The sequence below is a fragment of the Lissotriton vulgaris genome, chromosome 3_1 (genome assembly GCF_964263255.1).
Source record: "Lissotriton vulgaris chromosome 3_1, aLisVul1.2, whole genome shotgun sequence".
NCBI lineage: Eukaryota > Metazoa > Chordata > Amphibia > Caudata > Salamandridae > Lissotriton > Lissotriton vulgaris.
Window position 1 is genome coordinate 1,270,155,193 of NC_141689.1, and position 24,312 is coordinate 1,270,179,504.

Here is a 24,312-nt window from a genome sequence, read left to right on the forward strand (position 1 = left end):
ACCACCACCCACTGGGGAATTATTCATGCATATTTTGAAATGAACTGTGCACCCATCCGGGTTGAATGAACTTGTAGAACTTCAACATCCAGAAGGCTCTGCTGACGGCCGCGCCCCATCGAGTCTCGGTGAGGCAGGTGTTTTAAATAAACAGAGAACATTGACGAGCTCATTTCTGCACTTCCTAAAGCCACAGAAGAAGGGATGTGGTTAGTCCCGAAACGCGTCTGGCTCTTACTGAATTGGAGGTGACTTTCCTGCTGTAATCTGCTACCAGCATGCTGCCAATAAACTACGTGGTATACCAACTTCCATGTGGCCTTTCTTAAATGGGTTCGTGGATGCGATGGATGTTTAAACGGCCGGTCCCGGTCGCTAGGAAGGCCCCCCCGTTCAACAACAAACGGGTCCTATGCAGGCACTCGGCGAGTGTTTGGCAGCAAGGATGGAATATAAAATTGTGCGCGATTCCAGGTAACGTGCATTTTGACATGGTTGGCGGCGAGAAAGCAAGGTGACAGATGGCTGGCTTTCACCACCACCCACTGGGGAATTATTCATGCATATTTTGAAATGAACTGTGCACCCATCCGGGTTGAATGAACTTGTAGAACTTCAACATCCAGAAGGCTGTGCTGACGGCCGCGCCCCATCGAGTCTCGGTGAGGCAGGTGTTTTAAATAAACAGAGAACATTGACGAGCTCATTTCTGCACTTCCTAAAGCCACAGAAGAAGGGATGTGGTTAGTCCCGAAATGTGTCTGGCTCTTACTGAATTGGAGGTGACTTTCCTGCTGTAATCTGCTACCAGCATGCTGCCAATAAACTACGTGGTATACCAACTTCCATGTGGCCTTTCTTAAATGGGTTCCTGGATGCGATGGATGTTTAAACGGCCGGTCCCGGTCGCTAGGAAGGCCCCCCCATTCAACAACAAACGGGTCCTATGCAGGCACTCGGCGAGTGTTTGGCAGCAAGGATGGAATATAAAATTGTGCGCGATTCCAGGTAGCGTGCATTTTGACACGGTTGGCGGCGAGAAAGCAAGGTGACAGATGGCTGGCTTTCACCACCACCCACTGGGGAATTATTCATGCATATTTTGAAATGAACTGTGCACCCATCCGGGTTGAATGAACTTGTAGAACTTCAACATCCAGAAGGCTGTGCTGACGGCCGCGCCCCATCGAGTCTCGGTGAGGCAGGTGTTTTAAATAAACAGAGAACATTGACGAGCTCATTTCTGCACTTCCTAAAGCCACAGAATAAGGGATGTGGTTAGTCCCGAAACGCGTCTGGCTCTTACTGAATTGGAGGTGACTTTCCTGCTGTAATCTGCTACCAGCATGCTGCCAATAAACTACGTGGTATACCAACTTCCATGTGGCCTTTCTTAAATGGGTTCCTGGATGCGATGGATGTTTAAACGGCCGGTCCCAGTCGCTAGGAAGGCCCCCCCGTTCAACAACAAATGGGTCCTATGCAGGCACTCGGCGAGTGTTTGGCAGCAAGGATGGAATATAAAATTGTGCGCGATTCCAGGTAGCGTGCATTTTGACACGGTTGGCGGCGAGAAAGCAAGGTGACAGATGGCTGGCTTTCACCACCACCCACTGGGGAATTATTCATGCATATTTTGAAATGAACTGTGCACCCATCCGGGTTGAATGAACTTGTAGAACTTCAACATCCAGAAGGCTGTGCTGACGGCCGCGCCCCATCGAGTCTCGGTGAGGCAGGTGTTTTAAATAAACAGAGAACATTGACGAGCTCATTTCTGCACTTCCTAAAGCCACAGAAGAAGGGATGTGGTTAGTCCCGAAACGCGTCTGGCTCTTACTGAATTGGAGGTGACTTTCCTGCTGTAATCTGCTACCAGCATGCTGCCAATAAACTACGTGGTATACCAACTTCCATGTGGCCTTTCTTAAATGGGTTCCTGGATGCGATGGATGTTTCAACGGCCGGTCCCGGTCGCTAGGAAGGCCCCCCCGTTCAACAACAAACGGGTCGTATGCAGGCACTCGGCGAGTGTTTGGCAGCAAGGATGGAATATAAAATTGTGCGCGATTCCAGGTAGCGTGCATTTTGACACGGTTGGCGGCGAGAAAGCAAGGTGACAGATGGCTGGCTTTCACCACCACCCACTGGGGAATTATTCATGCATATTTTGAAATGAACTGTGCACCCATCCGGGTTGAATGAACTTGTAGAACTTCAACATCCAGAAGGCTGTGCTGACGGCCGCGCCCCATCGAGTCTCGGTGAGGCAGGTGTTTTAAATAAACAGAGAACATTGACGAGCTCATTTCTGCACTTCCTAAAGCCACAGAAGAAGGGATGTGGTTAGTCCCGAAACGCGTCTGGCTCTTACTGAATTGGAGGTGACTTTCCTGCTGTAATCTGCTACCAGCATGCTGCCAATAAACTACGTGGTATACCAACTTCCATGTGGCCTTTCTTAAATGGGTTCCTGGATGTGATGGATGTTTAAACGGCCGGTCCCGGTCGCAAGGAAGGCCCCCCCGTTCATCAACAAACGGGTCCTATGAAGGCACTCGGCGAGTGTTTGGCAGCAAGGATGGAATATAAAATTGTGCGCGATTCCAGGTAGCGTGCATTTTGACACGGTTGGCGGCGAGAAAGCAAGGTGACAGATGGCTGGCTTTCACCACCACCCACTGGGGAATTATTCATGCATATTTTGAAATGAACTGTGCACCCATCCGGGTTGAATGAACTTGTAGAACTTCAACATCCAGAAGCTGTGCTGACGGCCGCGCCCCATCGAGTCTCGGTGAGGCAGGTGTTTTAAATAAACAGAGAACATTGACGAGCTCATTTCTGCACTTCCTAAAGCCACAGAAGAAGGGATGTGGTTAGTCCCGAAACGCGTCTGGCTCTTACTGAATTGGAGGTGACTTTCCTGCTGTAATCTGCTACCAGCATGCTGCCAATAAACTACGTGGTATACCAACTTCCATGTGGCCTTTCTTAAATGGGTTCCTGGATGCGATGGATGTTTAAACGGCCGGTCCCGGTCGCTAGGAAGGCCCCCCCGTTCAACAACAAACGGGTCCTATGCAGGCACTCGGCGAGTGTTTGGCAGCAAGGATGGAATATAAAATTGTGCGCGATTCCAGGTAGCGTGCATTTTGACACGGTTGGCGGCGAGAAAGCAAGGTGACAGATGGCTGGCTTTCACCACCACCCACTGGGGAATTATTCATGCATATTTTGAAATGAACTGTGCACCCATCCGGGTTGAATGAACTTGTAGAACTTCAACATCCAGAAGGCTGTGCTGACGGCCGCGCCCCATCGAGTCTCGGTGAGGCAGGTGTTTTAAATAAACAGAGAACATTGACGAGCTCATTTCTGCACTTCCTAAAGCCACAGAAGAAGGGATGTGGTTAGTCCCGAAACGCGTCTGGCTCTTACTGAATTGGAGGTGACTTTCCTGCTGTAATCTGCTACCAGCATGCTGCCAATAAACTACGTGGTATACCAACTTCCATGTGGCCTTTCTTAAATGGGTTCCTGGATGCGATGGATGTTTAAACGGCCGGTCCCGGTCGCTAGGAAGGCCCCCCCGTTCAACAACAAACGGGTCCTATGCAGGCACTCGGCGAGTGTTTGGCAGCAAGGATGGAATATAAAATTGTGCGCGATTCCAGGTAGCGTGCATTTTGACACGGTTGGCGGCGAGAAAGCAAGGTGACAGATGGCTGGCTTTCACCACCACCCACTGGGGAATTATTCATGCATATTTTGAAATGAACTGTGCACCCATCCGGGTTGAATGAACTTGTAGAACTTCAACATCCAGAAGGCTGTGCTGACGGCCGCGCCCCATTGAGTCTCGGTGAGGCAGGTGTTTTAAATAAACAGAGAACATTGACGAGCTAATTTCTGCACTTCCTAAAGCCACAGAAGAAGGGATGTGGTTAGTCCCGAAACGCGTCTGGCTCTTACTGAATTGGAGGTGACTTTCCTGCTGTAATCTGCTACCAGCATGCTGCCAATAAACTACGTGGTATACCAACTTCCATGTGGCCTTTCTTAAATGGGTTCCTGGATGCGATGGATGTTTAAACGGCCGGTCCCGGTCGCTAGGAAGGCCCCCCCGTTCAACAACAAACGGGTCCTATGCAGGCACTCGGCGAGTGTTTGGCAGCAAGGATGGAATATAAAATTGTGCGTGATTCCAGGTAGCGTGCATTTTGACACGGTTGGCGGCGAGAAAGCAAGGTGACAGATGGCTGGCTTTCACCACCACCCACTGGGGAATTATTCATGCATATTTTGAAATGAACTGTGCACCCATCCGGGTTGAATGAACTTGTAGAACTTCAACATCCAGAAGGCTGTGCTGACGGCCGCGCCCCATCGAGTCTCGGTGAGGCAGGTGTTTTAAATAAACAGAGAACATTGACGAGCTCATTTCTGCACTTCCTAAAGCCACAGAAGAAGGGATGTGGTTAGTCCCGAAACGCGTCTGGCTCTTACTGAATTGGAGGTGACTTTCCTGCTGTAATCTGCTACCAGCATGCTGCCAATAAACTACGTGGTATACCAACTTCCATGTGGCCTTTCTTAAATGGGTTCCTGGATGCGATGGATGTTTAAACGGCCGGTCCCGGTCGCTAGGAAGGCCCCCCCGTTCAACAACAAACGGGTCCTATGCAGGCACTCGGCGAGTGTTTGGCAGCAAGGATGGAATATAAAATTGTGCGCGATTCCAGGTAGCGTGCATTTTGACACGGTTGGCGGCGAGAAAGCAAGGTGACAGATGGCTGGCTTTCACCACCACCCACTGGGGAATTATTCATGCATATTTTGAAATGAACTGTGCACCCATCCGGGTTGAATGAACTTGTAGAACTTCAACATCCAGAAGCTGTGCTGACGGCCGCGCCCCATCGAGTCTCGGTGAGGCAGGTGTTTTAAATAAACAGAGAACATTGACGAGCTCATTTCTGCACTTCCTAAAGCCACAGAAGAAGGGATGTGGTTAGTCCCGAAACGCGTCTGGCTCTTACTGAATTGGAGGTGACTTTCCTGCTGTAATCTGCTACCAGCATGCTGCCAATAAACTACGTGGTATACCAACTTCCATGTGGCCTTTCTTAAATGGGTTCCTGGATGCGATGGATGTTTAAACGGCCGGTCCCGGTTGCTAGGAAGGCCCCCCCGTTCAACAACAAACGGGTCCTATGCAGGCACTCGGCAAGTGTTTGGCAGCAAGGATGGAATATAAAATTGTGCGCGATTCCAGGTAGCGTGCATTTTGACACGGTTGGCGGCGAGAAAGCAAGGTGACAGATGGCTGGCTTTCACCACCACCCACTGGGGAATTATTCATGCATATTTTGAAATGAACTGTGCACCCATCCGGGTTGAATGAACTTGTAGAACTTCAACATCCAGAAGGCTGTGCTGACGGCCGCGCCCCATCGAGTCTCGGTGAGGCAGGTGTTTTAAATAAACAGAGAACATTGACGAGCTCATTTCTGCACTTCCTAAAGCCACAGAAGAAGGGATGTGGTTAGTCCCGAAACGCGTCTGGCTCTTACTGAATTGGAGGTGACTTTCCTGCTGTAATCTGCTACCAGCATGCTGCCAATAAACTACGTGGTATACCAACTTCCATGTGGCCTTTCTTAAATGGGTTCCTGGATGCGATGGATGTTTAAACGGCCGGTCCCGGTCGCTAGGAGGGCCCCCCCGTTCAACAACAAACGGGTCCTATGCAGGCACTCGGCGAGTGTTTGGCAGCAAGGATGGAATATAAAATTGTGCGTGATTCCAGGTAGCGTGCATTTTGACACGGTTGGCGGCGAGAAAGCAAGGTGACAGATGGCTGGCTTTCACCACCACCCACTGGGGAATTATTCATGCATATTTTGAAATGAACTGTGCACCCATCCGGGTTGAATGAACTTGTAGAACTTCAACATCCAGAAGGCTGTGCTGACGGCCGCGCCCCATCGAGTCTCGGTGAGGCAGGTGTTTTAAATAAACAGAGAACATTGACGAGCTCATTTCTGCACTTCCTAAAGCCACAGAAGAAGGGATGTGGTTAGTCCCGAAACGCGTCTGGCTCTTACTGAATTGGAGGTGACTTTCCTGCTGTAATCTGCTACCAGCATGCTGCCAATAAACTACGTGGTATACCAACTTCCATGTGGCCTTTCTTAAATGGGTTCCTGGATGCGATGGATGTTTAAACGGCCGGTCCCGGTCGCTAGGAAGGCCCCCCCGTTCAACAACAAACGGGTCCTATGCAGGCACTCGGCGAGTGTTTGGCAGCAAGGATGGAATATAAAATTGTGCGCGATTCCAGGTAGCGTGCATTTTGACACGGTTGGCTGCGAGAAAGCAAGGTGACAGATGGCTGGCTTTCACCACCACCCACTGGGGAATTATTCATGCATATTTTGAAATGAACTGTGCACCCATCCGGGTTGAATGAACTTGTAGAACTTCAACATCCAGAAGGCTGTGCTGACGGCCGCGCCCCATCGAGTCTCGGTGAGGCAGGTGTTTTAAATAAACAGAGAACATTGACGAGCTCATTTCTGCACTTCCTAAAGCCACAGAAGAAGGGATGTGGTTAGTCCCAAAACGCGTCTGGCTCTTACTGAATTGGAGGTGACTTTCCTGCTGTAATCTGCTACCAGCATGCTGCCAATAAACTACGTGGTATACCAACTTCCATGTGGCCTTTCTTAAATGGGTTCCTGGATGCGATGGATGTTTAAATGGCCGGTCCCGGTCGCTAGGAAGGCCCCCCCGTTCAACAACAAACGGGTCCTATGCAGGCACTCGGCGAGTGTTTGGCAGCAAGGATGGAATATAAAATTGTGCGCGATTCCAGGTAGCGTGCATTTTGACACGGTTGGCAGCGAGAAAGCAAGGTGACAGATGGCTGGCTTTCACCACCACCCACTGGGGAATTATTCATGCATATTTTGAAATGAACTGTGCACCCATCCGGGTTGAATGAACTTGTAGAACTTCAACATCCAGAAGGCTGTGCTGACGGCCGCGCCCCATCGAGTCTCGGTGAGGCAGGTGTTTTAAATAAACAGAGAACATTGACGAGCTCATTTCTGCATTTCCTAAAGCCACAGAAGAAGGGATGTGGTTAGTCCCGAAACGCGTCTGGCTCTTACTGAATTGGAGGTGACTTTCCTGCTGTAATCTGCTACCAGCATGCTGCCAATAAACTACGTGGTATACCAACTTCCATGTGGCCTTTCTTAAATGGGTTCCTGGATGCGATGGATGTTTAAACGGCCGGTCCCGGTCGCTAGGAGGGCCCCCCCGTTCAACAACAAACGGGTCCTATGCAGGCACTCGGCGAGTGTTTGGCAGCAAGGATGGAATATAAAATTGTGCGTGATTCCAGGTAGCGTGCATTTTGACACGGTTGGCGGCGAGAAAGCAAGGTGACAGATGGCTGGCTTTCACCACCACCCACTGGGGAATTATTCATGCATATTTTGAAATGAACTGTGCACCCATCCGGGTTGAATGAACTTGTAGAACTTCAACATCCAGAAGGCTGTGCTGACGGCCGCGCCCCATCGAGTCTCGGTGAGGCAGGTGTTTTAAATAAACAGAGAACATTGACGAGCTCATTTCTGCACTTCCTAAAGCCACAGAAGAAGGGATGTGGTTAGTCCCGAAACGCGTCTGGCTCTTACTGAATTGGAGGTGACTTTCCTGCTGTAATCTGCTACCAGCATGCTGCCAATAAACTACGTGGTATACCAACTTCCATGTGGCCTTTCTTAAATGGGTTCCTGGATGCGATGGATGTTTAAACGGCCGGTCCCGGTCGCTAGGAAGGCCCCCCCGTTCAACAACAAACGGGTCCTATGCAGGCACTCGGCGAGTGTTTGGCAGCAAGGATGGAATATAAAATTGTGCGCGATTCCAGGTAGCGTGCATTTTGACACGGTTGGCTGCGAGAAAGCAAGGTGACAGATGGCTGGCTTTCACCACCACCCACTGGGGAATTATTCATGCATATTTTGAAATGAACTGTGCACCCATCCGGGTTGAATGAACTTGTAGAACTTCAACATCCAGAAGGCTGTGCTGACGGCCGCGCCCCATCGAGTCTCGGTGAGGCAGGTGTTTTAAATAAACAGAGAACATTGACGAGCTCATTTCTGCACTTCCTAAAGCCACAGAAGAAGGGATGTGGTTAGTCCCAAAACGCGTCTGGCTCTTACTGAATTGGAGGTGACTTTCCTGCTGTAATCTGCTACCAGCATGCTGCCAATAAACTACGTGGTATACCAACTTCCATGTGGCCTTTCTTAAATGGGTTCCTGGATGCGATGGATGTTTAAATGGCCGGTCCCGGTCGCTAGGAAGGCCCCCCCGTTCAACAACAAACGGGTCCTATGCAGGCACTCGGCGAGTGTTTGGCAGCAAGGATGGAATATAAAATTGTGCGCGATTCCAGGTAGCGTGCATTTTGACACGGTTGGCGGCGAGAAAGCAAGGTGACAGATGGCTGGCTTTCACCACCACCCACTGGGGAATTATTCATGCATATTTTGAAATGAACTGTGCACCCATCCGGGTTGAATGAACTTGTAGAACTTCAACATCCAGAAGGCTGTGCTGACGGCCGCGCCCCATCGAGTCTCGGTGAGGCAGGTGTTTTAAATAAACAGAGAACATTGACGAGCTCATTTCTGCACTTCCTAAAGCCACAGAAGAAGGGATGTGGTTAGTCCCGAAACGCGTCTGGCTCTTACTGAATTGGAGGTGACTTTCCTGCTGTAATCTGCTACCAGCATGCTGCCAATAAACTACGTGGTATACCAACTTCCATGTGGCCTTTCTTAAATGGGTTCCTGGATGCGATGGATGTTTAAACGGCCGGTCCCGGTCGCTAGGAAGGCCCCCCCATTCAACAACAAACGGGTCCTATGCAGGCACTCGGCGAGTGTTTGGCAGCAAGGATGGAATATAAAATTGTGCGCGATTCCAGGTAGCGTGCATTTTGACACGGTTGGCGGCGAGAAAGCAAGGTGACAGATGGCTGGCTTTCACCACCACCCACTGGGGAATTATTCATGCATATTTTGAAATGAACTGTGCACCCATCCGGGTTGAATGAACTTGTAGAACTTCAACATCCAGAAGGCTGTGCTGACGGCCGCGCCCCATCGAGTCTCGGTGAGGCAGGTGTTTTAAATAAACAGAGAACATTGACGAGCTCATTTCTGCACTTCCTAAAGCCACAGAATAAGGGATGTGGTTAGTCCCGAAACGCGTCTGGCTCTTACTGAATTGGAGGTGACTTTCCTACTGTAATCAGCTACCAGCATGCTGCCAATAAACTACGTGGTATACCAACTTCCATGTGGCCTTTCTTAAATGGGTTCCTGGATGCGATGGATGTTTAAACGGCCGGTCCCAGTCGCTAGGAAGGCCCCCCCGTTCAACAACAAATGGGTCCTATGCAGGCACTCGGCGAGTGTTTGGCAGCAAGGATGGAATATAAAATTGTGCGCGATTCCAGGTAGCGTGCATTTTGACACGGTTGGCGGCGAGAAAGCAAGGTGACAGATGGCTGGCTTTCACCACCACCCACTGGGGAATTATTCATGCATATTTTGAAATGAACTGTGCACCCATCCGGGTTGAATGAACTTGTAGAACTTCAACATCCAGAAGGCTGTGCTGACGGCCGCGCCCCATCGAGTCTCGGTGAGGCAGGTGTTTTAAATAAACAGAGAACATTGACGAGCTCATTTCTGCACTTCCTAAAGCCACAGAAGAAGGGATGTGGTTAGTCCCGAAACGCGTCTGGCTCTTACTGAATTGGAGGTGACTTTCCTGCTGTAATCTGCTACCAGCATGCTGCCAATAAACTACGTGGTATACCAACTTCCATGTGGCCTTTCTTAAATGGGTTCCTGGATGCGATGGATGTTTAAACGGCCGGTCCCGGTCGCTAGGAAGGCCCCCCCGTTCAACAACAAACGGGTCGTATGCAGGCACTCGGCGAGTGTTTGGCAGCAAGGATGGAATATAAAATTGTGCGCGATTCCAGGTAGCGTGCATTTTGACACGGTTGGCGGCGAGAAAGCAAGGTGACAGATGGCTGGCTTTCACCACCACCCACTGGGGAATTATTCATGCATATTTTGAAATGAACTGTGCACCCATCCGGGTTGAATGAACTTGTAGAACTTCAACATCCAGAAGGCTGTGCTGACGGCCGCGCCCCATCGAGTCTCGGTGAGGCAGGTGTTTTAAATAAACAGAGAACATTGACGAGCTCATTTCTGCACTTCCTAAAGCCACAGAAGAAGGGATGTGGTTAGTCCCGAAACGCGTCTGGCTCTTACTGAATTGGAGGTGACTTTCCTGCTGTAATCTGCTACCAGCATGCTGCCAATAAACTACGTGGTATACCAACTTCCATGTGGCCTTTCTTAAATGGGTTCCTGGATGCGATGGATGTTTAAACGGCCGGTCCCGGTCGCTAGGAAGGCCCCCCCGTTCAACAACAAACGGGTCCTATGCAGGCACTCGGCGAGTGTTTGGCAGCAAGGATGGAATATAAAATTGTGCGCGATTCCTGGTAGCGTGCATTTTGACACGGTTGGCGGCGAGAAAGCAAGGTGACAGATGGCTGGCTTTCACCACCACCCACTGGGGAATTATTCATGCATATTTTGAAATGAACTGTGCACCCATCCGGGTTGAATGAACTTGTAGAACTTCAACATCCAGAAGGCTGTGCTGACGGCCGCGCCCCATTGAGTCTCGGTGAGGCAGGTGTTTTAAATAAACAGAGAACATTGACGAGCTCATTTCTGCACTTCCTAAAGCCACAGAATAAGGGATGTGGTTAGTCCCGAAACGCGTCTGGCTCTTACTGAATTGGAGGTGACTTTCCTGCTGTAATCTGCTACCAGCATGCTGCCAATAAACTACGTGGTATACCAACTTCCATGTGGCCTTTCTTAAATGGGTTCCTGGATGCGATGGATGTTTAAACGGCCGGTCCCAGTCGCTAGGAAGGCCCCCCCGTTCAACAACAAATGGGTCCTATGCAGGCACTCGGCGAGTGTTTGGCAGCAAGGATGGAATATAAAATTGTGCGCGATTCCAGGTAGCGTGCATTTTGACACGGTTGGCGGCGAGAAAGCAAGGTGACAGATGGCTGGCTTTCACCACCACCCACTGGGGAATTATTCATGCATATTTTGAAATGAACTGTGCACCCATCCGGGTTGAATGAACTTGTAGAACTTCAACATCCAGAAGGCTGTGCTGACGGCCGCGCCCCATCGAGTCTCGGTGAGGCAGGTGTTTTAAATAAACAGAGAACATTGACGAGCTCATTTCTGCACTTCCTAAAGCCACAGAAGAAGGGATGTGGTTAGTCCCGAAACGCGTCTGGCTCTTACTGAATTGGAGGTGACTTTCCTGCTGTAATCTGCTACCAGCATGCTGCCAATAAACTACGTGGTATACCAACTTCCATGTGGCCTTTCTTAAATGGGTTCCTGGATGCGATGGATGTTTAAACGGCCGGTCCCGGTCGCTAGGAAGGCCCCCCCGTTCAACAACAAACGGGTCGTATGCAGACACTCGGCGAGTGTTTGGCAGCAAGGATGGAATATAAAATTGTGCGCGATTCCAGGTAGCGTGCATTTTGACACGGTTGGCGGCGAGAAAGCAAGGTGACAGATGGCTGGCTTTCACCACCACCCACTGGGGAATTATTCATGCATATTTTGAAATGAACTGTGCACCCATCCGGGTTGAATGAACTTGTAGAACTTCAACATCCAGAAGGCTGTGCTGACGGCCGCGCCCCATCGAGTCTCGGTGAGGCAGGTGTTTTAAATAAACAGAGAACATTGACGAGCTCATTTCTGCACTTCCTAAAGCCACAGAAGAAGGGATGTGGTTAGTCCCGAAACGCGTCTGGCTCTTACTGAATTGGAGGTGACTTTCCTGCTGTAATCTGCTACCAGCATGCTGCCAATAAACTACGTGGTATACCAACTTCCATGTGGCCTTTCTTAAATGGGTTCCTGGATGTGATGGATGTTTAAACGGCCGGTCCCGGTCGCTAGGAAGGCCCCCCCGTTCAACAACAAACGGGTCCTATGAAGGCACTCGGCGAGTGTTTGGCAGCAAGGATGGAATATAAAATTGTGCGCGATTCCAGGTAGCGTGCATTTTGACACGGTTGGCGGCGAGAAAGCAAGGTGACAGATGGCTGGCTTTCACCACCACCCACTGGGGAATTATTCATGCATATTTTGAAATGAACTGTGCACCCATCCGGGTTGAATGAACTTGTAGAACTTCAACATCCAGAAGCTGTGCTGACGGCCGCACCCCATCGAGTCTCGGTGAGGCAGGTGTTTTAAATAAACAGAGAACATTGACGAGCTCATTTCTGCACTTCCTAAAGCCACAGAAGAAGGGATGTGGTTAGTCCCGAAACGCGTCTGGCTCTTACTGAATTGGAGGTGACTTTCCTGCTGTAATCTGCTACCAGCATGCTGCCAATAAACTACGTGGTATACCAACTTCCATGTGGCCTTTCTTAAATGGGTTCCTGGATGCGATGGATGTTTAAACGGCCGGTCCCGGTCGCTAGGAAGGCCCTTCCGTTCAACAACAAACGGGTCCTATGCAGGCACTCGGCGAGTGTTTGGCAGCAAGGATGGAATATAAAATTGTGCGCGATTCCAGGTAGCGTGCATTTTGACACGGTTGGCGGCGAGAAAGCAAGGTGACAGATGGCTGGCTTTCACCACCACCCACTGGGGAATTATTCATGCATATTTTGAAATGAACTGTGCACCCATCCGGGTTGAATGAACTTGTAGAACTTCAACATCCAGAAGGCTGTGCTGACGGCCGCGCCCCATCGAGTCTCGGTGAGGCAGGTGTTTTAAATAAACAGAGAACATTGACGAGCTCATTTCTGCACTTCCTAAAGCCACAGAATAAGGGATGTGGTTAGTCCCGAAACGCGTCTGGCTCTTACTGAATTGGAGGTGACTTTCCTGCTGTAATCTGCTACCAGCATGCTGCCAATAAACTACGTGGTATACCAACTTCCATGTGGCCTTTCTTAAATGGGTTCCTGGATGCGATGGATGTTTAAACGGCCGGTCCCAGTCGCTAGGAAGGCCCCCCCGTTCAACAACAAATGGGTCCTATGCAGGCACTCGGCGAGTGTTTGGCAGCAAGGATGGAATATAAAATTGTGCGCGATTCCAGGTAGCGTGCATTTTGACACGGTTGGCGGCGAGAAAGCAAGGTGACAGATGGCTGGCTTTCACCACCACCCACTGGGGAATTATTCATGCATATTTTGAAATGAACTGTGCACCCATCCGGGTTGAATGAACTTGTAGAACTTCAACATCCAGAAGGCTGTGCTGACGGCCGCGCCCCATCGAGTCTCGGTGAGGCAGGTGTTTTAAATAAACAGAGAACATTGACGAGCTCATTTCTGCACTTCCTAAAGCCACAGAAGAAGGGATGTGGTTAGTCCCGAAACGCGTCTGGCTCTTACTGAATTGGAGGTGACTTTCCTGCTGTAATCTGCTACCAGCATGCTGCCAATAAACTACGTGGTATACCAACTTCCATGTGGCCTTTCTTAAATGGGTTCCTGGATGCGATGGATGTTTAAACGGCCGGTCCCGGTCGCTAGGAAGGCCCCCCCGTTCAACAACAAACGGGTCGTATGCAGGCACTCGGCGAGTGTTTGGCAGCAAGGATGGAATATAAAATTGTGCGCGATTCCAGGTAGCGTGCATTTTGACACGGTTGGCGGCGAGAAAGCAAGGTGACAGATGGCTGGCTTTCACCACCACCCACTGGGGAATTATTCATGCATATTTTGAAATGAACTGTGCACCCATCCGGGTTGAATGAACTTGTAGAACTTCAACATCCAGAAGGCTGTGCTGACGGCCGCGCCCCATCGAGTCTCGGTGAGGCAGGTGTTTTAAATAAACAGAGAACATTGACGAGCTCATTTCTGCACTTCCTAAAGCCACAGAAGAAGGGATGTGGTTAGTCCCGAAACGCGTCTGGCTCTTACTGAATTGGAGGTGACTTTCCTGCTGTAATCTGCTACCAGCATGCTGCCAATAAACTACGTGGTATACCAACTTCCATGTGGCCTTTCTTAAATGGGTTCCTGGATGTGATGGATGTTTAAACGGCCGGTCCCGGTCGCTAGGAAGGCCCCCCCGTTCAACAACAAACGGGTCCTATGAAGGCACTCGGCGAGTGTTTGGCAGCAAGGATGGAATATAAAATTGTGCGCGATTCCAGGTAGCGTGCATTTTGACACGGTTGGCGGCGAGAAAGCAAGGTGACAGATGGCTGGCTTTCACCACCACCCACTGGGGAATCATTCATGCATATTTTGAAATGAACTGTGCACCCATCCGGGTTGAATGAACTTGTAGAACTTCAACATCCAGAAGCTGTGCTGACGGCCGCGCCCCATCGAGTCTCGGTGAGGCAGGTGTTTTAAATAAACAGAGAACATTGACGAGCTCATTTCTGCACTTCCTAAAGCCACAGAAGAAGGGATGTGGTTAGTCCCGAAACGCGTCTGGCTCTTACTGAATTGGAGGTGACTTTCCTGCTGTAATCTGCTACCAGCATGCTGCCAATAAACTACGTGGTATACCAACTTCCATGTGGCCTTTCTTAAATGGGTTCCTGGATGCGATGGATGTTTAAACGGCCGGTCCCTGTCGCTAGGAAGGCCCTTCCGTTCAACAACAAACGGGTCCTATGCAGGCACTCGGCGAGTGTTTGGCAGCAAGGATGGAATATAAAATTGTGCGCGATTCCAGGTAGCGTGCATTTTGACACGGTTGGCGGCGAGAAAGCAAGGTGACAGATGGCTGGCTTTCACCACCACCCACTGGGGAATTATTCATGCATATTTTGAAATGAACTGTGCACCCATCCGGGTTGAATGAACTTGTAGAACTTCAACATCCAGAAGGCTGTGCTGACGGCCGCGCCCCATCGAGTCTCGGTGAGGCAGGTGTTTTAAATAAACAGAGAACATTGACGAGCTCATTTCTGCACTTCCTAAAGCCACAGAATAAGGGATGTGGTTAGTCCCGAAACGCGTCTGGCTCTTACTGAATTGGAGGTGACTTTCCTGCTGTAATCTGCTACCAGCATGCTGCCAATAAACTACGTGGTATACCAACTTCCATGTGGCCTTTCTTAAATGGGTTCCTGGATGCGATGGATGTTTAAACGGCCGGTCCCGGTCGCTAGGAAGGCCCCCCCGTTCAACAACAAACGGGTCCTATGCAGGCACTCGGCGAGTGTTTGGCAGCAAGGATGGAATATAAAATTGTGCGCGATTCCAGGTAGCGTGCATTTTGACACGGTTGGCGGCGAGAAAGCAAGGTGACAGATGGCTGGCTTTCACCACCACCCACTGGGGAATTATTCATGCATATTTTGAAATGAACTGTGCACCCATCCGGGTTGAATGAACTTGTAGAACTTCAACATCCAGAAGGCTGTGCTGACGGCCGCGCCCCATCGAGTCTCGGTGAGGCAGGTGTTTTAAATAAACAGAGAACATTGACGAGCTCATTTCTGCACTTCCTAAAGCCACAGAAGAAGGGATGTGGTTAGTCCCGAAACGCGTCTGGCTCTTACTGAATTGGAGGTGACTTTCCTGCTGTAATCTGCTACCAGCATGCTGCCAATAAACTACGTGGTATACCAACTTCCATGTGGCCTTTCTTAAATGGGTTCCTGGATGCGATGGATGTTTAAACGGCCGGTCCCGGTCGCTAGGAAGGCCCCCCCGTTCAACAACAAACGGGACCTATGCAGGCACTCGGCGAGTGTTTGGCAGCAAGGATGGAATATAAAATTGTGCGCGATTCCAGGTAGCGTGCATTTTGACACGGTTGGCGGCGAGAAAGCAAGGTGACAGATGGCTGGCTTTCACCACCACCCACTGGGGAATTATTCATGCATATTTTGAAATGAACTGTGCACCCATCCGGGTTGAATGAACTTGTAGAACTTCAACATCCAGAAGGCTGTGCTGACGGCCGCGCCCCATTGAGTCTCGGTGAGGCAGGTGTTTTAAATAAACAGAGAACATTGACGAGCTCATTTCTGCACTTCCTAAAGCCACAGAAGAAGGGATGTGGTTAGTCCCGAAACGCGTCTGGCTCTTACTGAATTGGAGGTGACTTTCCTGCTGTAATCTGCTACCAGCATGCTGCCAATAAACTACGTGGTATACCAACTTCCTTGTGGCCTTTCTTAAATGGGTTCCTGGATGCGATGGATGTTTAAACGGCCGGTCCCGGTCGCTAGGAAGGCCCCCCCGTTCAACAACAAATGGGTCCTATGCAGGCACTCGGCGAGTGTTTGGCAGCAAGGATGGAATATAAAATTGTGCGTGATTCCAGGTAGCGTGCATTTTGACACGGTTGGCGGCGAGAAAGCAAGGTGACAGATGGCTGGCTTTCACCACCACCCACTGGGGAATTATTCATGCATATTTTGAAATGAACTGTGCACCCATCCGGGTTGAATGAACTTGTAGAACTTCAACATCCAGAAGGCTGTGCTGACGGCCGCGCCCCATCGAGTCTCGGTGAGGCAGGTGTTTTAAATAAACAGAGAACATTGACGAGCTCATTTCTGCACTTCCTAAAGCCACAGAAGAAGGGATGTGGTTAGTCCCGAAACGCGTCTGGCTCTTACTGAATTGGAGGTGACTTTCCTGCTGTAATCTGCTACCAGCATGCTGCCAATAAACTACGTGGTATACCAACTTCCATGTGGCCTTTCTTAAATGGGTTCCTGGATGCGATGGATGTTTAAACGGCCGGTCCCGGTCGCTAGGAAGGCCCCCCCGTTCAACAACAAACGGGTCCTATGCAGGCACTCGGCGAGTGTTTGGCAGCAAGGATGGAATATAAAATTGTGCGCGATTCCAGGTAGCGTGCATTTTGACACGGTTGGCGGCGAGAAAGCAAGGTGACAGATGGCTGGCTTTCACCACCACCCACTGGGGAATTATTCATGCATATTTTGAAATGAACTGTGCACCCATCCGGGTTGAATGAACTTGTAGAACTTCAACATCCAGAAGGCTGTGCTGACGGCCGCGCCCCATCGAGTCTCGGTGAGGCAGGTGTTTTAAATAAACAGAGAACATTGACGAGCTCATTTCTGCACTTCCTAAAGCCACAGAAGAAGGGATGTGGTTAGTCCCGAAACGCGTCTGGCTCTTACTGAATTGGAGGTGACTTTCCTGCTGTAATCTGCTACCAGCATGCTGCCAATAAACTACGTGGTATACCAACTTCCATGTGGCCTTTCTTAAATGGGTTCCTGGATGCGATGGATGTTTAAACGGCCGGTCCCGATCGCTAGGAAGGCCCCCCCGTTCAACAACAAACGGGTCCTATGCAGGCACTCGGCAAGTGTTTGGCAGCAAGGATGGAATATAAAATTGTGCGCGATTCCAGGTAGCGTGCATTTTGACACGGTTGGCGGCGAGAAAGCAAGGTGACAGATGGCTGGCTTTCACCACCACCCACTGGGGAATTATTCATGCATATTTTGAAATGAACTGTGCACCCATCCGGGTTGAATGAACTTGTAGAACTTCAACATCCAGAAGGCTGTGCTGACGGCCGCGCCCCATCGAGTCTCGGTGAGGCAGGTGTTTTAAATAAACAGAGAACATTGACGAGCTCATTTCTGCACTTCCTAAAGCCACAGAAGAAGGGATGTGGTTAGTCCCGAAACGCGTCTGGCTCTTACTGAATTGGAGGTGACTTTCCTGCTGTAATCTGCTACCAGCATGCTGCCAATAAACTACGTGGTATACCAACTTCCTTGTGGCCTTTCTTAAATGGGTTCCTGGATGCGATGGATGTTTAAACGGCCGGTCCCGGTCGCTAGGAAGGCCCCCCCGTTCAACAACAAATGGGTCCTATGCAGGCACTCGGCGAGTGTTTGGCAGCAAGGATGGAATATAAAATTGTGCGTGATTCCAGGTAGCGTGCATTTTGACACGGTTGGCGGCGAGAAAGCAAGGTGACAGATGGCTGGCTTTCACCACCACCCACTGGGGAATTATTCATGCATATTTTGAAATGAACTGTGCACCCATCCGGGTTGAATGAACTTGTAGAACTTCAACATCCAGAAGGCTGTGCTGACGGCCGCGCCCCATCGAGTCTCGGTGAGGCAGGTGTTTTAAATAAACAGAGAACATTGACGAGCTCATTTCTGCACTTCCTAAAGCCACAGAAGAAGGGATGTGGTTAGTCCCGAAACGCGTCTGGCTCTTACTGAATTGGAGGTGACTTTCCTGCTGTAATCTGCTACCAGCATGCTGCCAATAAACTACGTGGTATACCAACTTCCATGTGGCCTTTCTTAAATGGGTTCCTGGATGCGATGGATGTTTAAACGGCCGGTCCCGGTCGCTAGGAAGGCCCCCCCGTTCAACAACAAACGGGTCCTATGCAGGCACTCGGCGAGTGTTTGGCAGCAAGGATGGAATATAAAATTGTGCGCGATTCCAGGTAGCGTGCATTTTGACACGGTTGGCGGCGAGAAAGCAAGGTGACAGATGGCTGGCTTTCACCACCACCCACTGGGGAATTATTCATGCATATTTTGAAATGAACTGTGCACCCATCCGGGTTGAATGAACTTGTAGAACTTCAACATCCAGAAGCTGTGCTGACGGCCGCGCCCCATCGAGTCTCGGTGAGGCAGGTGTTTTAAATAAACAGAGAACATTGACGAGCTCATTTCTGCACTTCCTAAAGCCACAGAAGAAGGGATGTGGTTAGTCCCGAAACGCGTCTGGCTCTTACTGAATTGGAGGTGACTTTCCTGCTGTAATCTGCTACCAGCATGCTGCCAATAAACTACGTGGTATACCAACTTCCATGTGGCCTTTCTTAAATGGGTTCCTGGATGCGATGGATGTTTAAACGGCCGGTCCCGATCGCTAGGAAGGCCCCCCCGTTCAACAACAAACGGGTCCTATGCAGGCACTCGGCAAGTGTTTGGCAGCAAGGATGGAATATAAAATTGTGCGCGATTCCAGGTAGCGTGCATTTTGACACGGTTGGCGGCGAGAAAGCAAGGTGACAGATGGCTGGCTTTCACCACCACCCACTGGGGAATTATTCATGCATATTTTGAAATGAACTGTGCACCCATCCGGGTTGAATGAACTTGTAGAACTTCAACATCCAGAAGGCTGTGCTGACGGCCGCGCCCCATCGAGTCTCGGTGAGGCAGGTGTTTTAAATAAACAGAGAACATTGACGAGCTCATTTCTGCACTTCCTAAAGCCACAGAAGAAGGGATGTGGTTAGTCCCGAAACGCGTCTGGCTCTTACTGAATTGGAGGTGACTTTCCTGCTGTAATCTGCTACCAGCATGCTGCCAATAAACTACGTGGTATACCAACTTCCATGTGGCCTTTCTTAAATGGGTTCCTGGATGCGATGGATGTTTAAACGGCCGGTCCCGGTCGCTAGGAGGGCCCCCCCGTTCAACAACAAACGGGTCCTATGCAGGCACTCGGCGAGTGTTTGGCAGCAAGGATGGAATATAAAATTGTGCGTGATTCCAGGTAGCTTGCATTTTGACACGGTTGGCGGCGAGAAAGCAAGGTGACAGATGGCTGGCTTTCACCACCACCCACTGGGGAATTATTCATGCATATTTTGAAATGAACTGTGCACCCATCCGGGTTGAATGAACTTGTAGAACTTCAACATCCAGAAGGCTGTGCTGACGGCCGCGCCCCATCGAGTCTCGGTGAGGCAGGTGTTTTAAATAAACAGAGAACATTGACGAGCTCATTTCTGCACTTCCTAAAGCCACAGAAGAAGGGATGTGGTTAGTCCCGAAACGCGTCTGGCTCTTACTGAATTGGAGGTGACTTTCCTGCTGTAATCTGCTACCAGCATGCTGCCAATAAACTACGTGGTATACCAACTTCCATGTGGCCTTTCTTAAATGGGTTCCTGGATGCGATGGATGTTTAAACGGCCGGTCCCGGTCGCTAGGAAGGCCCCCCCGTTCAACAACAAACGGGTCCTATGCAGGCACTCGGCGAGTGTTTGGCAGCAAGGATGGAATATAAAATTGTGCGTGATTCCAGGTAGCTTGCATTTTGACACGGTTGGCGGCGAGAAAGCAAGGTGACAGATGGCTGGCTTTCACCACCACCCACTGGGGAATTATTCATGCATATTTTGAAATGAACTGTGCACCCATCCGGGTTGAATGAACTTGTAGAACTTCAACATCCAGAAGGCTGTGCTGACGGCCGCGCCCCATCGAGTCTCGGTGAGGCAGGTGTTTTAAATAAACAGAGAACATTGACGAGCTCATTTCTGCACTTCCTAAAGCCACAGAAGAAGGGATGTGGTTAGTCCCGAAACGCGTCTGGCTCTTACTGAATTGGAGGTGACTTTCCTGCTGTAATCTGCTACCAGCATGCTGCCAATAAACTACGTGGTATACCAACTTCCATGTGGCCTTTCTTAAATGGGTTCCTGGATGCGATGGATGTTTAAACGGCCGGTCCCGGTCGCTAGGAAGGCCCCCCCGTTCAACAACAAACGGGTCCTATGCAGGCACTCGGCGAGTGTTTGGCAGCAAGGATGGAATATAAAATTGTGCGCGATTCCAGGTAGCGTGCATTTTGACACGGTTGGCGGCGAGAAAGCAAGGTGACAGATGGCTGGCTTTCACCACCACCCACTGGGGAATTATTCATGCATATTTTGAAATGAACTGTGCACCCATCCGGGTTGAATGAACTTGTAGAACTTCAACATCCAGAAGGCTGTGCTGACGGCCGCGCCCCATTGAGTCTCGGTGAGGCAGGTGTTTTAAATAAACAGAGAACATTGACGAGCTCATTTCTGCACTTCCTAAAGCCACAGAAGAAGGGATGTGGTTAGTCCCGAAACGCGTCTGGCTCTTACTGAATTGGAGGTGACTTTCCTGCTGTAATCTGCTACCAGCATGCTGCCAATAAACTACGTGGTATACCAACTTCCTTGTGGCCTTTCTTAAATGGGTTCCTGGATGCGATGGATGTTTAAACGGCCGGTCCCGGTCGCTAGGAAGGCCCCCCCGTTCAACAACAAATGGGTCCTATGCAGGCACTCGGCGAGTGTTTGGCAGCAAGGATGGAATATAAAATTGTGCGTGATTCCAGGTAGCGTGCATTTTGACACGGTTGGCGGCGAGAAAGCAAGGTGACAGATGGCTGGCTTTCACCACCACCCACTGGGGAATTATTCATGCATATTTTGAAATGAACTGTGCACCCATCCGGGTTGAATGAACTTGTAGAACTTCAACATCCAGAAGGCTGTGCTGACGGCCGCGCCCCATCGAGTCTCGGTGAGGCAGGTGTTTTAAATAAACAGAGAACATTGACGAGCTCATTTCTGCACTTCCTAAAGCCACAGAAGAAGGGATGTGGTTAGTCCCGAAACGCGTCTGGCTCTTACTGAATTGGAGGTGACTTTCCTGCTGTAATCTGCTACCAGCATGCTGCCAATAAACTACGTGGTATACCAACTTCCATGTGGCCTTTCTTAAATGGGTTCCTGGATGCGATGGATGTTTAAACGGCCGGTCCCGGTCGCTAGGAAGGCCCCCCCGTTCAACAACAAACGGGTCCTATGCAGGCACTCGGCGAGTGTTTGGCAGCAAGGATGGAATATAAAATTGTGCGCGATTCCAGGTAGCGTGCATTTTGACACGGTTGGCGGCGAGAAAGCAAGGTGACAGATGGCTGGCTTTCACCACCACCCACTGGGGAATTATTCATGCATATTTTGAAATGAACTGTGCACCCATCCGGGTTGAATGAACTTGTAGAACTTCAACATCCAGAAGCTGTGCTGACGGCCGCGCCCCATCGAGTCTCGGTGAGGCAGGTGTTTTAAATAAACAGAGAACATTGACGAGCTCATTTCTGCACTTCCTAAAGCCACAGAAGAAGGGATGTGGTTAGTCCCGAAACGCGTCTGGCTCTTACTGAATTGGAGGTGACTTTCCTGCTGTAATCTGCTACCAGCATGCTGCCAATAAACTACGTGGTATACCAACTTCCATGTGGCCTTTCTTAAATGGGTTCCTGGATGCGATGGATGTTTAAACGGCCGGTCCCGATCGCTAGGAAGGCCCCCCCGTTCAACAACAAACGGGTCCTATGCAGGCACTCGGCAAGTGTTTGGCAGCAAGGATGGAATATAAAATTGTGCGCGATTCCAGGTAGCGTGCATTTTGACACGGTTGGCGGCGAGAAAGCAAGGTGACAGATGGCTGGCTTTCACCACCACCCACTGGGGAATTATTCATGCATATTTTGAAATGAACTGTGCACCCATCCGGGTTGAATGAACTTGTAGAACTTCAACATCCAGAAGGCTGTGCTGACGGCCGCGCCCCATCGAGTCTCGGTGAGGCAGGTGTTTTAAATAAACAGAGAACATTGACGAGCTCATTTCTGCACTTCCTAAAGCCACAGAAGAAGGGATGTGGTTAGTCCCGAAACGCGTCTGGCTCTTACTGAATTGGAGGTGACTTTCCTGCTGTAATCTGCTACCAGCATGCTGCCAATAAACTACGTGGTATACCAACTTCCATGTGGCCTTTCTTAAATGGGTTCCTGGATGCGATGGATGTTTAAACGGCCGGTCCCGGTCGCTAGGAGGGCCCCCCCGTTCAACAACAAACGGGTCCTATGCAGGCACTCGGCGAGTGTTTGGCAGCAAGGATGGAATATAAAATTGTGCGTGATTCCAGGTAGCTTGCATTTTGACACGGTTGGCGGCGAGAAAGCAAGGTGACAGATGGCTGGCTTTCACCACCACCCACTGGGGAATTATTCATGCATATTTTGAAATGAACTGTGCACCCATCCGGGTTGAATGAACTTGTAGAACTTCAACATCCAGAAGGCTGTGCTGACGGCCGCGCCCCATCGAGTCTCGGTGAGGCAGGTGTTTTAAATAAACAGAGAACATTGACGAGCTCATTTCTGCACTTCCTAAAGCCACAGAAGAAGGGATGTGGTTAGTCCCGAAACGCGTCTGGCTCTTACTGAATTGGAGGTGACTTTCCTGCTGTAATCTGCTACCAGCATGCTGCCAATAAACTACGTGGTATACCAACTTCCATGTGGCCTTTCTTAAATGGGTTCCTGGATGCGATGGATGTTTAAACGGCCGGTCCCGGTCGCTAGGAAGGCCCCCCCGTTCAACAACAAACGGGTCCTATGCAGGCACTCGGCGAGTGTTTGGCAGCAAGGATGGAATATAAAATTGTGCGTGATTCCAGGTAGCTTGCATTTTGACACGGTTGGCGGCGAGAAAGCCAGGTGACAGATGGCTGGCTTTCACCACCACCCACTGGGGAATTATTCATGCATATTTTGAAATGAACTGTGCACCCATCCGGGTTGAATGAACTTGTAGAACTTCAACATCCAGAAGGCTGTGCTGACGGCCGCGCCCCATCGAGTCTCGGTGAGGCAGGTGTTTTAAATAAACAGAGAACATTGACGAGCTCATTTCTGCACTTCCTAAAGCCACAGAAGAAGGGATGTGGTTAGTCCCGAAACGCGTCTGGCTCTTACTGAATTGGAGGTGACTTTCCTGCTGTAATCTGCTACCAGCATGCTGCCAATAAACTACGTGGTATACCAACTTCCATGTGGCCTTTCTTAAATGGGTTCCTGGATGCGATGGATGTTTAAACGGCCGGTCCCGGTCGCTAGGAAGGCCCCCCCGTTCAACAACAAACGGGTCCTATGCAGGCACTCGGCGAGTGTTTGGCAGCAAGGATGGAATATAAAATTGTGCGCGATTCCAGGTAGCGTGCATTTTGACACGGTTGGCTGCGAGAAAGCAAGGTGACAGATGGCTGGCTTTCACCACCACCCACTGGGGAATTATTCATGCATATTTTGAAATGAACTGTGCACCCATCCGGGTTGAATGAACTTGTAGAACTTCAACATCCAGAAGGCTGTGCTGACGGCCGCGCCCCATCGAGTCTCGGTGAGGCAGGTGTTTTAAATAAACAGAGAACATTGACGAGCTCATTTCTGCACTTCCTAAAGCCACAGAAGAAGGGATGTGGTTAGTCCCAAAACGCGTCTGGCTCTTACTGAATTGGAGGTGACTTTCCTGCTGTAATCTGCTACCAGCATGCTGCCAA